This window comes from Chaetodon trifascialis, chromosome 17 (genome assembly GCF_039877785.1).
Source record: "Chaetodon trifascialis isolate fChaTrf1 chromosome 17, fChaTrf1.hap1, whole genome shotgun sequence".
Taxonomy (NCBI): domain Eukaryota; kingdom Metazoa; phylum Chordata; class Actinopteri; order Chaetodontiformes; family Chaetodontidae; genus Chaetodon; species Chaetodon trifascialis.
Window position 1 is genome coordinate 23587160 of NC_092072.1, and position 18363 is coordinate 23605522.

Below are 18363 nucleotides of genomic sequence, written 5' to 3' on the forward strand. Positions count from 1 at the left end.
AAGGAAACCATTGCAATTTTAAAGGAATACAACATCAGCCGCCACTTTTCTACCAAGCATGCTACTTATGCTAACAACCAGTCAACGCAAGAACGGACAGCTACCGCTCAGAAGTTGGCAGCTAGTTTACAGGCTCATCAAAACACCTCCACCATCCGACAAACTGCCATCCAAGAATCAAGCACGAAGGTAAGTTTGCTGGCATTCAAATTAGCAAAGACCAGCAAGCTTTTCTCTGAAGGGAGGTTTCTCAAAGAGTGCATGGTAGAGTGCATGTGTCCTGAGAGCAAGAATAAATTTTAAAAAATTAACTTATCACGCAGGACAGTGACTCGCTGTGTTGAGGTAATTGATGAAGACTTAGCTAGCAAGCTAAACAAAAAAGCGGAGTCGTTTACATTATATTCTTTGGCACTGGACAAAAGTAATGACATAAAAAACACCACTCAGCTTTTAATTTTTATCAGAGGGATTAATGACAATTTTGAGATAACGGAGGAGTTTTTGGCCATAGAGTACCTGAAGGGGAAAATGCAGGGAGAGGACTTGTATGACAGTGTGTCGGGGGTCATCAAGAAGCACAAGCTATCGTGGAGTATGCTTGCTAATGTTACCACAGATGGATCACCAAATCTGACTGGAAAAAATGTCGGGTTGCTCAACAGAATGAAGGAGAGGTGGAAAGAGGACAACCCTGAGCAGGAGGTAATTTTCTTACACTGCATAATCCACCAGGAAGCACTGTGTAAATCTGTATTGCAACTTGACCACGGAGAAAGCCAGTTGTAAAACTTGTCAACTTCATTCAAGCGAGGGGACTTCAGCATTGTCAGTTTATTAAGATTCTTGAAGAAACTGACGCTGATCACCAGGACTCCTTTACCACTCCAATGTCCGCTAGTTAAGTTTGGGGAAAGTATGTCAACGAGTGTGGGAACTCAAACAGGAGATTATCTCATTTTTGAGCTACTTGAGAAAGCTGACGATTTTCCTGAGTTGAGTGACAGATTGGCTTTGTGATTTAGCTTTTGCTGTGGACATACTGACACACATGAATGAGCTGAACGTGAAGCTACAAAGGAAACACCAGTTTGTGCATGAAATGTACACAAACATCAGTGCCTTCAAAACCAAGCTAGCTTTATTCTCAAAGCAAATGTCAAACAAGTCATTCGCTCATTTCCCCACACTGGCTACGCTGAGAGGCACCTCGACATTGTGAAAAAATACAGGAAATCACCAGACAACCTGCATGGAGAATATTACCATTGTTTTTAATCACCTTTAACATGTTTCTTTTATAATGTTTTAAATGTGTTTCTTTTTCACTTGTTATATTTCAATGTCCTGTGTGAAGTACCTTGAATTGCCTTGTAGCTGAAATGTGACTCAACTCAAACTTTATTTATAGAGCACATTTAAAACAACTGGAGTTGACCAAAGTGCTGTACAGAGCAAAAGGATAAATTATAAAATGACCCAAACAATGCAACAATTACAATAAATGAAACAATAGTAAAAACATAAAAACAATGCAGTAAAATAGGATAACATAAAATAGAACAGAATTAAAACTAAATTAAAATTAAAATTTTGCCAGGAGTCCACTTAGACTTGATTAAAAGCCAGAGAGAAGAGGTGTGTTTTTAGGGAGGATTTAAAAACCTCAATTGATCCCGCAGAGCAGATGTGCCAGGGCAGGTTGTTCCAGAGCCTAGGGGCTGCCGCCACAAAGGCTCGGTCACCTTTAGTTTTTAGCCTCATTTTTGGGGTGGCCAGTAGCAGCTGATTTGAGGATCTCAAAGTTCTGGCAGGGGCGTGGATACAGAGGAGCTCAGTCAGGTACTCAGGAGCAAGGCCATTGAGAGCTTTAAAAACAAACAATAGAATTTTAAAATCAATTCTGAAAGCAACCGGGAGCCAGTGCAGTGAAGCTAGGACAGGGGATATGTGGTCACGCTTGCGTTTGCCAGTGAGAAGATGGGCAGCTGCATTTTGTACCAGTTGCAGGCGGTGCAAGAGAGAGTGGTCCAGGCCAAAATACAGAGAGTTACAGTAATCCAGTCGTGTGTTGATAAAAGCATGGATTACAGTCTCAAAGTCTTTACGTGGCAGGTACCCTTTTACTTTCGATAAGATCCTCAAATGGAAAAAGCTGTTTTTCACGACTGAACTAACCTGGCGATCAAATTTCAGCCTGTCATCAAATATTACACCAAGATTTTTTACTGATGACCGAATGTTTGGTGTAAGGGGGCCCAGAAAGCCAGCTGGAAAGTCTGCTGGACCACCTCCAAACATTATGATTTCAGTCTTGTTTTCATTTAGATTCAAAAAGTTTGTGGTCATCCAGCATTTAACATCGTTTAAACAATCAAGTAGTGTCTGTACAGAGTCATTAGATTTTGATGTTAAAGGCAGGTATATCTGGACATCATCGGCATAACAATGAAAAGAAAGATTATAATTCTTGAAAACTGACCCTAATGGTAGCATATACAGCAAGAAAAGAATTGGCCCGAGGATGGAGCCTTGGGGGACCCCAGTGGAGAGAGGGGCTGACGATGAGGTGAATTCACCTAGCTGCACAGAAAAACTCTGATCAGTCAGGTAGGACTGGAACCATGAGAGAGCAGAGCCTGTAATACCCACCCACTGCTCCAGTCGTGCCAAGAGGATCCCATGATCCACAGTATCAAAAGCAGCCGTCAAATCAAGGAGTACTAACACTGTGCTTACGTCATCAGTTCGCGACGTAGGCAGCAGCTCTGTGAAGGACGCCAGTGGGAAGTTTTTTACGTAAAAAAAAAAGTAGTTTGAATGAAATAAGTCAAACATAAAGCAATAACAGCGCTGTACCAACGTTACCGGCACCACACTCTAAAGACAGAAACTCACCTCCCTGTGGTGGTACTGTTTTTCGACCTGCCTGAGCCTATAGTGGCCTCAGGTATGATGGTGGTGTGCGAGTCCTGCCTCCCCACCCTCTCAAAACTGAGGGAGAGCATCTCCAGTCTGCGGGCCGATAAAAGCCTCCTGGATTTCTCCACTGTCGCCACGACGCAGGCGAAACATATTGCCTACCTGAGGCGATCCGGCGCTGGTGACCGGAACATGGCGGCCACAAACAACACCACCCTGCCGTGGACGGGCTCGATCACCACCGGTACTCCGGCACCAGCACAGGCCGAGTCCCGCTGGCACCGACAGGGAGCCTAGCTTAAAACATCGGCACCTTCCACTTCTTGCCCTCGCCCCGATGAGTCGCACTGCTTCACTGGGGAGGACGGGGTGAAGGGCCCGGTGAGCTCAACCCCACTCAGGCCGAGGGAGCCCTGGTCGGTGGTGCACCAGGGCGCTGGAGCTCGGCCATCTCCTCCTCCACCGCCTCCGGATCTGCCACTGGACAACAGGTTCGACATCCTAAGCCTGCAGGATTTCCCTCCCGTCGGTGCCTGGCCCAGCTCGCCTCCAGGACCTGTCCACCCAACTGGCCGTGGCTCTCACCAGCCCAAGACCCGGGATCCGCCAGTCCAACATGGCCGCTCCCCTCCGGCTCGGCCCGGAGCACCCGCGTCGCCAGCAGGTTCCACCTCGCCACCGCCGCACCCCCAGGGAGCCAGTGGGGCAGCGCACCTTCCCCTCAGTGCTGGTGGTGGGGACCTCCATGGTCAGGCACGTGGCGGTGCTCGGCGGCCGGACCTTCTGCCACCCTGGAGCCCGCGTCACGGAGGTTGCATCCGCCGCTCTCCAACTGTGTGCGGAACACAGCCCAGCCTCCACAGTGGTCTTGGAAGCAGGCATCAACGACCTTAGAAACCAACAGTCGGAGGTCCTAAAAAAGGATTTCATGTCGCTGATCGACCGCCTGCTGGACACTGGGAAGCGACTAATTATCTCCGGCCCATTTCCCCCACCACGTTATGGTGACGTCATCACCAGCTGGCTTCGCCAGCTGCACCTGTGGCTGAAGGGTTACTGCCTGACGAGAGACATCCCGTATGTGGACAATTTTATAGCGTTTTTAAACAGGCCTTGCCTTTTTAAACGGGACAACCTACACCCCAACCAGGAGGGCTCACGGCTTTTATCAGTCAACATTGACCTCACTGTCCGGTCCTGCACTTCAGCCACCTCCTGACTAACTGGTATGACTCATGCACACAAGCAATCTGCTCCACACTCACCCTCACCCACTACATGTTTCACCCACACCATGCACACCTTCCCGGCAGTAACCCCCTCTTCTCCACCGAAACCTCAGGACATTCACATTATTACATCAATCACTTCACACAGACATTCAAAGCCCAGGACTGCTTTTAGACCAAGCACTGTTTTTAACATTCCTTTAAAACACCATGATGAGTGCACATTCAGCACAGCTATCAAATTGGCTGTGCTGAATGTGCGCTCTCTTTTAAACAAATCTTTTATCATAAATGACTTAATTTTAGACAAAAACCTAGATGGTATTCTCCTTACAGAGACATGGCTCGGCACTGATGCACCTGTTGTTCTCACTGAGGCTTCCCCACCAAGTTTTAACTTTTTATTCTCTAATAGAACTTCAATGTCTGCAAATGCAGTTCCTTTTAACAGTTTTACATCATTTGAGCACCATGCCTTTGTTTTTAGCCGTCCTCCTATTCTTTGCATAACGGTCTATAGACCACCCCAGTATTCATCCTCTTTTATCAGTGAATTCTCTGAGTTCTTATCAATCATTCATACCACCTACAACAGGATTTTAATAGCTGGTGATTTTAATCTACACATTGACAACAACTCGGACCCAGTATCCAGAGAATTTTTAAACCTCTTAAACTGTATGGATTTTAAACAGCACGTTACACAGCCAACCCACAACAGGGGGCACACCCTGGACCTGATCATAACTTATGGCCTGTCTGTGGGGGTGTCCTCTGTTGTGGATCTGGCTGTGTCCGATCACTCGTGTGTTTTTTAACATCGCCAGTTTTATTCAGCAGGAGGCACCAGTGAGAACAGTGAGGAAACGCTACCTAACTCCTGAAGTGGCTGCAAATTTTATCCAGATTTTACAGAGCACTCCTGCAGAGATTTTACCAGCACCCTGTGATTTTATCGTTGACAATTTTAACAGTAATCTGAAGTCAACGCTGGACTCAGTGGCTCCGCTCTTAACAAAAAAAATTAAGAAAAAACCTACACCTCCATGGATAAATGAAGATATTAGGCATCTGAAAAGAAACTGCAGGAGTGCTGAGAGGAAATGGAGAAAATCAAAGCTGACAGTCCACCATGAAATTTTTCGTCATCACCTCAAAACTTACAATAACACCATTAAACAGGCAAGAATTTCTCACTTCAAAAAACTAATCTCTGACCATAAAAATAATCCCAAATTTCTCTTCTCCACAATTGATCTTTTAATAAACAGTAATTTTAACAGATCTCATAAGACAATAACAAATACCTTGTGTGAAGACTTTGCAGACCACTTCAGGCGCAAAATTGATAACATTAGATCCAGTCTTTTATCGCAACAGGTTTTAACTACCAATATGTCTGGATCACAGGTTTTACCTGAGGAAACACTGGAGAGTTTTGCCCTGGTTGATGCAAGGACACTTGGTCGAGTTTTCTCCCAGGTAAACCCCACAACCTGCCTTTTAGACCCAATTCCCACACCGTTTTTTACAACGCTCTATGGGTCCTTTGAGGAACAGCTGTTATACATGGTGAATTGCTCTCTTCAGACGGGTGTCTTCCCCGCCTCCTTTAAAACGGCGGTGGTGAAGCCCCTTCTGAAGAAGAGCAATTTAGATCCCAATATTCTTAATAACTATCGACCTGTATCCAACTTACCTTTTTTAAGTAAAATTTTAGAAAAACTGGTTTTTAACCAAGTAAATGATTTTTTAAACAAAAAGAACATCTTAGAAAGGTATCAGTCTGGTTTTAGGATGAACCACAGTACCGAGACAGCCCTATTAAAGATTTTAAATGATATCAGGTGCAACTTAGATAAACACAAGCTCACAGTCTTGGTACTACTGGATCTAACTGCCGCCTTCGATACAGTAGACCATCACATTTTATTGAACAGACTGAGGCACCTGGTCGGCCTCTCCGGTACTGCTTTTAACTGGTTCGTCTCATACCTCACTGACCGACACTTCTTTGTAAGTTGGGATGCATGTTCCTCAGGTACCCATGAGATCAAGTGTGGGGTTCCCCAGGGGTCAATTTTAGGTCCAACTCTTTTTAATCTGTACATGCTACCCCTCGGGGACGTCATCAGGAGGCATGGCATCAGCTTCCATAGTTATGCTGATGATACGTAACTGTACATTGCCGTGTCTCCTGATGACACAGGGCCTATTGATGCCCTTTTTAACTGTATTTTAGACATCAAGTCATGGATGGCAGAAAATTTCCTTCAGCTCAATCAGGACAAAACAGAGGTCTTAGTCATTGGTCCTGAAGGCCAGAGAGAGAAACTTTTACCAAAACTAAAAGATCTTAAACCGACACATTCTGTAAAAAATCTGGGCGTGATTTTTGACTCTGAGCTTACTTTTATTCCACACATCAAAAACATAACAAAGATAGGTTTTTACCATCTTAAGAATATAGCCAGAGTCCGCCCGTTTCTCTCTCAGGCCAGCACGGAGGTGCTGATGCATGCTTTTATCTCTTGTCGCTTAGATTATTGTAATGCCCTGCTCTCTGGTCTTCCCAAAAAGAGTACTTCAAATTTTCAACTACTACAGAACTCGGCCGCTCGCGTGCTGATGAGGGCCAGAGGGCGGGAGCACATTACACCAGTTTTAAAATCGCTGCATTGGCTCCCCGTGCGTTTCAGGATAGATTTTAAGGTTCTTTTATTAGTTTTCAAATGTCTTAACGGTCTCGGGCCTTCTTATTTATCTGACCTTCTTTTACCATATCAACCCTCGCGGACCCTGAGGTCCTCCGGCTCCGGCCTCTTAACCATACCAAAAGTAAGAACTAAAACACATGGGGAGGCGGCTTTTAGTCATTATGGCCCCCGACTGTGGAACAGCCTGCCGGAGAACCTCAGGGCCGCAGAGACCGTTGATGTTTTTAAAAAGAGGCTCAAGACTCATTTCTTTAACCAGGCTTTTAATTGATATGTCTGATTTTTCTCATTCCTTTAATCAGGCTTCTTATCTTATCATATTTTAGTTGTATGTTCTTACGACATGACTATTTACTATTTATTTCATTTACTCAGTTTATTACTAGTTTATCTATAGCTTTCATTTATAGTTTATTTACTATTTATTCCTTTTATTCCTTTACTCATCTCATTTCACTCAATGTTCATGTTTTATATATTGTATTATTTTACTCTATCTTATCTACTCTACTTATTGTCTTATGAACTTTTCTTCTTTTAAATGTTTATTTATTTATTTATTTTTTCAACTTATTTATTTATTTATTTTTTAATTCCAGTGTTTCCTCGGCGGGTCCTCCACACTGAGAGATGTGTCTGATCTGTTGCAGGGGGGGCTGTCCTCGGGCCCTCTTGGCCCGGCTGGTTGGGGGACTCCCTACCTTGGTGTGGGGCCCACCGGTCTGTCGGGCTCGGGTGGGCCCGGGTGCGGGTGCCCCCTGTGCTCACAGTCCCTGATGTCTCTCGGTGTGGACGACCCGAAAGGTGGCCTTTTCCTCAGTCATTAGTGCCGTGCCATGTCTCGTTACCCCTGCCATCGTCTGCAGTAAGAATGTGTGTGTGTGTGTGTGTGTGTGTGTGTGTGTGTGTGTGTGTGTTTGTGTGTATGTATGTGCGTGTATGTGCGCATGTGTGCATGTGTGTATGCATGTAGTTGAGGGTGGGTGCTTGTACATACGGAGGGTGGGAGGGATGGGTTTTTATTGTTGCTTTATTTTGATTTCTATTGTTTTTAAATCCTGTGAAGCACTTTGTGTTACATTTTATTATGTATGAAAAGTGCTATATAAATAAAGTTTGATTTGATTTGATTTGATAGCAGGTTTTCCTGAGTCAACAGTTACCATTAGATCATTAAAAACTCTCAGCAGTGCTGTCTCAGTGCTATGACATGGTTTAAAGCCAGACTGAAACTTCTCATAGATATCATTGGCCACCAAGAATGATTGGATCTGAATAAAAACCACTTTCTCTAAAATTCTGGACAAAAATGGCAGTTTAGAGATTGGCCTGAAGTTGGACAGCACAGATGGGTCCAGATTTTTCTTTTTGATAAGAGGCTACACAACAGCATGTTTGAGAGCAGCTGGAACACATCCAGAGCTAAGGCAGGAATTAATAAATAAAAGAACAACAGAGCCCACCGTACTGAATACCTCTTTAAAAAGACGAGAGGGAATGTTGTCAGAGGGACAGTTCGTAGGTCGCAGATGCTTAACAACATTGGCCAGTGAAGGGAGGGATACAGGTTCAAACTGATCAAAAACAGCATGTAAAGGAGGAATGGTGAGATCAGAGCTAGGGCCTGCAGAAGAGAAGGCAGATGGCCTAAGAGCAGATATTTTTTCAATAAAAAATTTGAGAAAACTCTCACAGAGGGTGAGTGAGGGGACTACTGGAGAGTTGTCACAAGGATTTACAAGGGAGTTAAAGACATTAAAAAGAACCTGGGGCTTGTGACTATCACAAGAGACAAGGTTGGAAAAATGTTCCATTTTAACAGTTTTAACAGCACTCTGGTAGACAAACAGGCTTTCACGAAGAGCTTCTTTAGAGACATGGAGCTTATCCATCTTTCCACTTTATCTCAGCGCGCCGGCATGAGCGCCTGAGAGTGCATGTGGAGTCGTTAAGCCATGGTTCTGAGAATGCTTTTGTACGCCTTAATCTAAAAGGTGCAACAGAATCAAGGATATCTGCGCAAGTTGAATTAAAATTGCTTAAAAGTTCTTCAGGGTTGAAAGCGTAATTGTCATCCAGAAGTATATCACCAGAAATGATATAGTCGTTAAACATGACTGAAAACTGCGAAGCAGTTTGAGGGTTAATTGTGCGGAGACAACGCGTAGAAGCACAGGGCTTAGCCCGAAAGCAAGGGACTGAAACAGTGAAAAGCATTGGCAGATGATCAGAGATACACGCCGATTCACAAATTTCAGTTACACACACAGGTAAGTCATATGATAAAACCAAATCTAAAATGTGCCCTTTCTCGTGAGTCGGGTCTTTAACACATTGAACAAGATTAAACGATTCAATGAGGTTTAAGAAATCATTGACCAGTGGTCTTGATTCACAGCAGACATGAATATTGAAGTCTCCAGAAATTAAAAAGTGGTCATATTTCACAGTGGCACCTGACAGAAAGTCTGCAAAGTCACATGTGAAGTCCTTATTGAATTTTGGAGGCCGATAAACAACCGCAAACATAGTGGAGAAAGAGGAGGGTTGAAGCTCAAAAGTTTGCAGTTCAAAGCTGGAGTAAGTAACAGATGGGATAGGACGGCACTGAAAACTGGATTTGAACACTGAGGCCAGACTGCCACCTCTGCCGGTGCTCCGAGGGGAGCTGAGGAATAGACAGCCGGGAGGAAGGAGCTCAGAAAGTGGTTTGCACTCACCATCCCGAAGCCAAGTTTCTGTCAGGAGCATAAAGTCCAAATCCTGTGAGGTGAAGAAGTCATTCAATAAAAACGTTTTGTTTACTAGTGACCTAGTATTTAGTAAAGCCATGTGAAGATTGAGCTCCTCAGTAGCCGGTGACGCAGCGCGTTTCAGCGGCCGAAGGAGCTCAGGTGTAACGCCGCCTCTGTGGGCCCGGAGCTGGCAGCACCGGCGTGGAACCTCCACGGCCAGGTTAGAGGGAGTAGCAGGAAACATCACCAGGGCCAGGCACAGGTTGGGCAGCGTCGGGAAGCCGGCGATCAGAGGAGTCAATCCCGTCAGCGGAGGCAGCAGCTCGGGAAGGATAGGATGGATCTGGCAGCCCCTCATGCGTAGCGAGCGCTTCACCGCAGGGAGATGGCATCCGACATGGAGGAGACGAGGATCAGATCCTCCAGAGGAGGCCGCCAGGTAGGCCTTGAATCTCACGATCACACCACCTCGTTTTCCGCGTCTTCTGAAGTGCTTTTTCCAAGGAGGAGCGCAGGGGAGACGGAGCAGGTACACAGGGATATCAGCAAGCACAGGTGGGAGACTAGTGTGTTGCTTTCCCAGTCTGGACTTGGACAGTAATAGCGACTCACTGAGAGCTTTAATGTTAAAAAGAGCCTGGCGATTATAGACAATCAAAGTGGAGACATCTTGGCAAAATACACAAAGCAGTATGGTAACTGCGAACAATATGTGGAGCAGACGAGGGAGACGAGGCTGACGGCTTGCCACCACAGGCGCCATCTTCGCCCTATACAAATATTGCTATACAAATAAACTTGCCTTGCCTTGCCTTACCATTGTTTCTCTCATTTTGGGAAAACTAACAAGCCACTTCAGCTGGTGTCATGTCCTTTTACACAAGACCCTGAAACGGTGCCACAGGAGTTGCAGTTGGAACTGATTGATTTCCAATGTGGCACCGTCTTAAAGCAGAAATTCAACTCTCTTAAACTGGATGAGTTTTATGCTTCATTAAGTGCAGCCAAATTTCCAAACATCCAGAAGATGGCACAGAGGATGCTGGTGTTGTTTGGCTCTACGTATGTGTCTGAACAGACTTTTAGTGTGATGAACACCAACAAAGCATCCCACAGATCCCAGTTGAGTGATGAACACCTCAGATCTGTTCTGAAAATTGCCACAACAAAACTAACACCACAGTTTGATGCACTGGCAAAAAAGGGTGATCAACAACACTGTTCCCACTAAAAGTGAATGTAGATATTAACACTGTAATGCCTTTTTTATGTTTATGTTTGATATGTATGCATCTGGTGCTGGCCCGGCACGTCTGTCAAATTTTAAAGGTCAATGTGGCCCCTGAGCTAAAAATGTTTGCCCACCCTTGGTCCAATGAATAGGATATGTAGGTCTACACAAGAAGGTACATCTCAAATCAGAAATAAAATAAAAGTAACATTGGTATAAAATGGTTCTTACATAAACAGTGAGGCTTTGGAGACCGATACGTAAAAACTAGAACTAGAACAAAGAAGTTTTCTCATAGGCTGGAGAGAAAAAATAAAATTTCTAATGTGGCTTTCAACAGCAACACATGCCTCGAGTATGTATAAGTATAGGTGATTTTGTCAACAAATAGTTGAAATATATCAAGTCTTCCACTTACACTGAGATATTGACTGCTGTAAGTGCTTACATACCAACACTTCCACTTCAAATGAAATTTCAACTGCTTTAATCACTTACGCTTCAACTAGTATCAAGTGGTTATGTATCACCTGAAATGTCAATTATTTACATTTCTTAGTCTACTACTGGCATTTCAACTGCTATCACAGCTTTCTCCTCCACTGACACCACACCATTTTACCTTTGCAGCTGACCATCCTCATTTTCTCGAGTTTACCTTGTCTATATGCTAATGAGGACATTTGGTCCTTCTCAGTGTAAAAATATCAAATAAAAAATAAATAAATAAATAAAAAAAATATATAATAACAATAAACAAACAAAAACACACACACACACACACACACACACACACACACACACACACACACACACACACACACACACACACACTGCTTTATAGAATTCAGGCTTGGGTTCACAGTGAAAAAATTAATTTGACAGTCCTGCTCCAACACATTTCCACTCACCCTACCATGCACAGAGGGATATTTGTGTCTGTCAAAGGTTCTGTCTCCCAGGGCACATATACAGATATTCAAATCTCCTCAATGTCATTCTCCTGCTGTCAGAGTTAGACTGCCACCAGAAGATTAGCTGTCTGTCAGCAATATAAAGCGCAGTAAGTCTGTATTCATGCCTTTTTTGGAGTCACTATCAACATTCAACTGAGCTCTGTGAATATGACATAGATTCCTCCAAAATGCAGTCCGACAACCACTCGAAGTGCTTTTACAACACAAGTCTGCATTCACCCAGTCACAAACATTCATATAATGGTAGGACACCACATACACATTACGAGCTTTAACCATTCACACACCGATGGCACAGCAATTTGGGATTCAGTATCTTGCCCATACTTCAACATGTAGACTACAGAGGCGAGAGATTGAACCAGACTGTTGTACCTCCTGAGCCACAGCTGCCCTCAGTTAACATCCCTTATGGACAAATTAAATTGAATAAACTAGGAAACACTGTGAAAGAACCAATTTTGAGTTGTTGAAGAGATTCTTCTCACATCAGATCAGTCTATAAAAACTTTCTCCCCTCGCAGCTACCCCCCCCACACAAACAAACAAACAAACAAACATACCCAACCACAATAATACTCTGACAAGCAATGCCTCATCTATAGCTTCATATAGTGATTCAAGAGACTGCATCTTGCCTACCATGCTGTGAATGATTCAGGCCCATCCTACATGGTCAAACCATACACCTCAGCCAAATCATTGCCCTCTGCTACTACCTTTTTCATTATGAGGGGGATCCAACTACTGCTCAACAAAATCACTGTTTGCTACCCTGGCTGTCCCTTTGCTCCCCACTGACATCAGGAGAGCAGAAACTACACATCTTCTGTTGCAGGCTGAAGACTCGCCTATTCAGACATCACCTCCGTCCATTCAAAAAATCTTAATCTCTACCTCTTATTCTTTTATTGTTCTAAATGCATGCATGCATGTCAAAACTGCACAAGCACTCCAGTAATGTTAAATGATGAAATTGGTGCAAAAATGTATCAGAGGATTCACTGCTTATGGTGGTCATTAATTACTGCCTCAATGCGAAATACGTTTCCAAACGCGTTAGTGATGCAGCCTTTGAAAGTTCAGAAAACATTCTTCCTAAGTATTGTAAGTGTGGCGCACTTTGTCTCTTTACATAAATGTCTCTTTCCATAAATGTCCTGCAATAACTGACTAGAGCTAGAAGGAACAGTCACATAAAAGATGCCTTTCACTTACAACCAAAAACCACAGCAATTTATAATGGTTTAATGTGTATCATGGACAGAGGAGAGCATAGATGATGAAGGATAATACATTAGGATGAGGGTCGAGGGATGAATGAATGGAGGGATGAAGGTCGAAGGACAAAGGGAAGGAAGGATAAAGGGATGTGTAGGAGAACCAGAGACATCCAATTCACCTTTTCTGCCGCATTCCTTCAGAAGAGCTGGGGTGGAAAGACCTTTCAACTACAAAGGGTTATCTATTAGTTAAACTGTTTTCATGGAGATGCTAATTCTTTCTTCCAGCTCCACACCAGATGAAGGCGTTAAAACCGTCAGGATGGACAATTAACAGTTCTCCAAAAGGCCTCAAGAATCACACAGTTGTAAATCAGACATTCCTGTAGCAAACTGTTTTGTGTGTCTGTCTGCTTTCTTTTCTACCACATCAGGGTAATGCAAACAATATGTTTAATTCAACTTTGGATGTTCTCACAGCACTAAACTCACAATTTGTATAGTATCAATGTTTTTCCCGTGTTTCTAGCTTGTAAAATGACAAAACTATGATCTTAACTCTCATAAGCATGTTTGTCTGGGTTTCTGCCATGGAACCATACTGCCATCTAGAGACTAGTAGCAGTTAGGTTTAAGATATTTGACATGAGACAATTATAATAAGTAGTGCTCAATTCGGCAAATATCATCTACCTTTCCTTCTTTCTTTGTTCTATTAGTTAGTCATACTATTAGTCATCATATGAGTTAGTATTAGTATTGAGGAATGTTGCCATTAATCAATGAAATATGTCTGATGCATGTATATTGGTGTCAACATACATGTTGTAAACAATGTTGATGTGTGATTGAAATTTGATCATTTAAACTTTGTGATTGACCATAGTGAGAAGCAGATGAGTCCATCATACGCAATCGTTAGTAAATGTTTTCTCTCTATATGATGTAATAACAGCGTTCTCCTGTAAATTCAAAATCATTCTAAAGTGAGAGAAGGCCTGGAGCCCCCAGAGGGTATATGCCCCGCAGCCCTCGGCAAACGTTCATTTCTCTTTGTCTCTTGACTCTTTACTTCTTTACTTTCTTTTCTGTAATTCTTTAGTCACTTCACTTCTTCTGCACTTCAGTCTTTCTTTAGTTTTTTTTAACTTCAATTTTTGCTTGTCGGTTGTCTTTTGTCTACTTTTGCTCGTCACTTTAACCCACCTAACTTTTTCAAAGTTAAAACTGAACTCTTCTTTTCTTTAACCGTTAGGGTAATCACGTAATAATATTTTCGCAGATATTTCAACCGGCCATCGAAAGGATTCTCAACTTTATTATTAACCGAGAAGTTTTGCCATACAGCCGTCAACCTCTTTGGACCGAAGTCCTGCAGCCAGCCTGAACCCATGTGTCTGGGTCAGAGCCATTTTGTTGCAGCTTCTTCATCCAGTTGTTTGTGTTACATCATATCATCCATCTTATCCATCGTATAATTCATTATTTATATCCATTCTCATTATTGTGTCAAATAAATAATACTTTTCATTTAAGCCGTCAGACACTGTCCTTTTAAAATGGAAATAGACAATCACTGTATCAAGAACTTATGCTTCAGATGATGAGAGTGATCTACCATTAATGTATTAATTATAATTAAATCAGCACTAAAACAAAATAATAAATAAAATCCTTCTGAGCTGAGGAGAGTTGGTTCCCCTTTTTATGTTAACGAGTGCAAACATTAAAAACCCAAAGGTTTAATGACCTAATTCTCCAACAGATGAATGGAAGAGGGGTGAGCGATGAAGGGATGAGGAATGAAGAGAAGGTAGGATGAGGGTCGAGGGATGAGGGGATGAGAGGTGAGGGATGGAGGGATGAGGAACGAGGGATGAGGGGTGAAAGGTTGATGGGGATGAAGGGATGAGGGTCAAGGGATGAAGGGAAGGAGGGATGAGGGTAGAGGGATGATGGAGTTGGGGAAGAATGGTGAGGGATGAGAAGATGAAGGGAGAGATCTGGGTCATGGATGGATGGATGGAGTATGACCATGGACCAGTGTAAGATGCCGGTGTGGAGACAGGATGGAATCGGGGGAGTTGAGGCTCTTGGTGGGGGAGCTGTTTCTTCGGATGGTCTCAGATTTTAAGCTAAATTGGTTCCTGTATTCAAAAAAGAGACAAGGGACAGAGAAAAAGAAGAGGGGTTTTAGGTAAGGTGTTTGGGGAATGGTAGACTGCCAACACCAGGGATTGAACCACCAACCTCCTGATAAGTGGATGACTGCTGTACCTCCTGAGCCTGTGTGGGGAAGATCTTTGAACATCTTTGTTGGATTTTCAGTTAAAGCCCCTAGGGAACTTCAAGAGAAAAGCTGCTCATGGGCATTTCTGATGTCTGTCAGATCACTGCAGATGTATGTCAGGTGTGGAGAGAGCAGCAGCCGAGAATTTGATAATGTGGTCAGGGATTACCTGCCAGTAAATGGCACCTCCAGTGCAGAATCAATTAACACTGATTATTTATAACTGATTCTAATCACATCCTTTGTCAGGTAAAACTATCAACAACTGTTCTGAACAGTGTCTCAAACATGAGAATTTGTTTTGTTTCCCTCAATTCAGAACAAATGTCAGAGTTTCAGCCTCACTTCACTGTGAAGTCCAGAGTGTCTTCCAGATCTGGATAAGATTTTTGCCAGAGGTGGTGTTGAAATCACAGGCTATGTGGCCTGTTTCTGAGACCATCAGAGGATCTTGGGGAAGCTTGATGAGCTAGTCTTAGTTTATGTAGTCATAGATAGATGTGATGGGTTGAGGTAAACAAGATTGGTTAGTCTAGCTGTATAAGATTTGGTACGCTAGAGTCAGAGGAATGGATGGAGTTGTCGAGACATAGCTGCATGTCGAGGTGGTTGATAGCAGAGGACAGTGGCCGAACTGTGTGCAGTGTAGAAGGCCAAAGAACATAGGAACATGGATTCTGAGACTTTGTCTAGGAATGGAGACAGATAACTTGAGCAGGGTGTAGTGATGCAGAGAACAAGGAGGTCTGAGGTGAGGGGCAAACGTTTAGACATAGAGTGTGGTTCAGCCTTGCAGAGACCTTTGCTGATGCAAGAGTGGGATGAGGAGGGATGCCCCCATTGACAATTTTGTTAGGAACTTAATTTTAGTGATGAAGACTTGTACAGTGAAAGTTTTAATCTTGAGGATGAATCAGAAAGGGGTAAGAGGCTGGCAGCAATTGTGTGAGTATTCTGGAATGAGAAACAGGAAGGTGAGTCAGCAAACATGTTTTTGTGGCCTGGGATGTGGAAGGCATGTGTTACAGTGCTAGCTCGTGATGGAAAAAAGGGAAGCAACATAAACCAGATGTAATTGCTTAAAGCAAAGTTTTTTATTTTAAAGGTAAGGAAAATGATATGTACAAACAAAAACCAGAGGCAACTCTAAAGGAAATGGGCCTACGAGTGCTGATAAATAAAAAAAAACAATCAAAACAATCAACAATCAATCAAAAGAGAACTCTCTGGAGCTACAGTAATTAACCAAAAAAAACAAAAAAACAATCCAACCCCCCCCCCTCCCCCCGCTTAACTAAAATGTAACAAAAACAGCAGCTCAGCACCCTTCCTCCTAATGTGCTCTAAACAAAAAATCTCCACTACCAGTGGCACTATTAATAATCAGTTTTTGAAGCTAGCCCTGGCCCAGTCCTTCACAAAATTCAGAAAGCCTCTCAGTTTCACAATAAACGAAAACGTCTGCACAAAATGACACGTCTGGCGTGCTGCTCTTCAGCTGCCTGGAGTGCCGGTCCACTCAAGCCTTTCAGCATCCCGTCCTCGATTGGCGCCTGGTGACTGGTGAACGGGCCCCAATACTGCACCAATCCAGGGAGTGGACAGCTGACAGTGGGAGGTGGGAGGTGGAGGGAGATCACACCTCCAAAACGAGCCAATCCCGCGCTGAGATCTGCTCCGCCTGCTTCGCACACACTCCTCAGAAGCACGGTGTGTTAGACAAAAAAAGGGGGAGGAACGTCGGTGGCCGTAACACATGGATGATGAACTGTTGTTGTTGGAGTCTTTGGTCTTCTTGGACCAGTTGTGCCCCCAAAGAATGGCTGCTATGATGACTGGGTACATTTCACAGATGGTGAAGGAGGGAGTAAGAGTTGTAAATTCAGGTGGTCGTTGAGAACCACCTGCTGCCACGGTAGCCACCAAAGCCGACGGAAGGGGCTGCATCTGTGAACAAGTGGATGTCTTCTGGCTTGGTGACGTGGTTGTCATAGAAGAAAGAGATCCATGGGGACAGAACTTGTGCCATGGCTTTAACTCCATTTGCGCGCACTGTAAAGCGTGGTGAGACCATGGAGAGATGGAACAGAGGAGGCAATGGAAAGGAGGTGTAAGAAAAGCATCAACATTGAGGAATGATGCGGATGAAATTGTTGAGGTGGTCTAGCAGAGAAAGGAGTTAGTGTTTGGTGCATCTGTGAGCCAGAGGGAATCTGAAATGAGTAAGGGAATCTGTGGAATATATACGTTGGTTATTATTATTATTATTGATTAGTTTATTCATTTTTCTCTGTCTGCAGCGATGCTAGGGTTAAGACAGAGTTGAGGATGATGCTGAGGATTCTATGGATGTGTTGAGACCTTCCGTTTGTCTGAGGAGAGGGGTTTTAGTTGAGATCCAGCAGAGTTTGTTGGCGATGGATGGTGGGGTAGCTGCGGGGGGCAGGCTGCAGAAGATGGCTGAGATTCCCCAGTAAGTTCCTTGGTTGTTGCGGGCGTCCAGTGGCTTGGAATGCAAAGATACTTGCTACATGTACATGATGTAATATATATTCATCATTTTTAGACAAGAAAAAAAATGAATGACAAGAAATGTTTGGACAGCAAGCCATCACAATGTTATGGGGCTTGGCTGATGGCGCCACTGTGTATTGCTGTTGAGGGAGCGGTCTGAGTGGCTGTGCTGACCAGTATTGAGGTGGGAGGAGGTGAGGTGGCTGAAGAAGATGGGATAGACCTAAGAGAAGAGGGAAGGGTGCTGGGATGGAGGGATGCATGTGCTCAGGTTGTTGTGAATTTTGGGGGAAAGGGGGAGAGGATGAGACAGCTTTGAGCTCTAGAGCTTTGATATGACCTGGCCCTCAGAGAGGGCTGATGTGGATGGCTGGGCTTCTTTGGCTGTGGGAGACGTCATTGAGCGATTTGCTATAATGCTTGTTTGTCACATGTTGTGCGAAGACTGAGTCGATGAGGAAATGAATGAATAAGGTGAGCTCAGATACTTTGTGTGGAAATGGAATGGGATGTGCTCGGGGCATG

The 18363-nt window shown here is 43.8% G+C and overlaps 1 protein-coding gene and 1 pseudogene across 3 annotated transcripts in view; one reads left to right on the forward strand and one right to left on the reverse strand.

The window, feature by feature from the left end:
• gabbr1b (gamma-aminobutyric acid (GABA) B receptor, 1b) overlaps positions 1-18363 on the reverse strand; it is a 248522-nt gene that overhangs the window by 75521 nt on the left and 154638 nt on the right. The window lies entirely within an intron of this gene.
• Positions 532-1222, forward strand: LOC139346048 (general transcription factor II-I repeat domain-containing protein 2B-like; annotated as a pseudogene).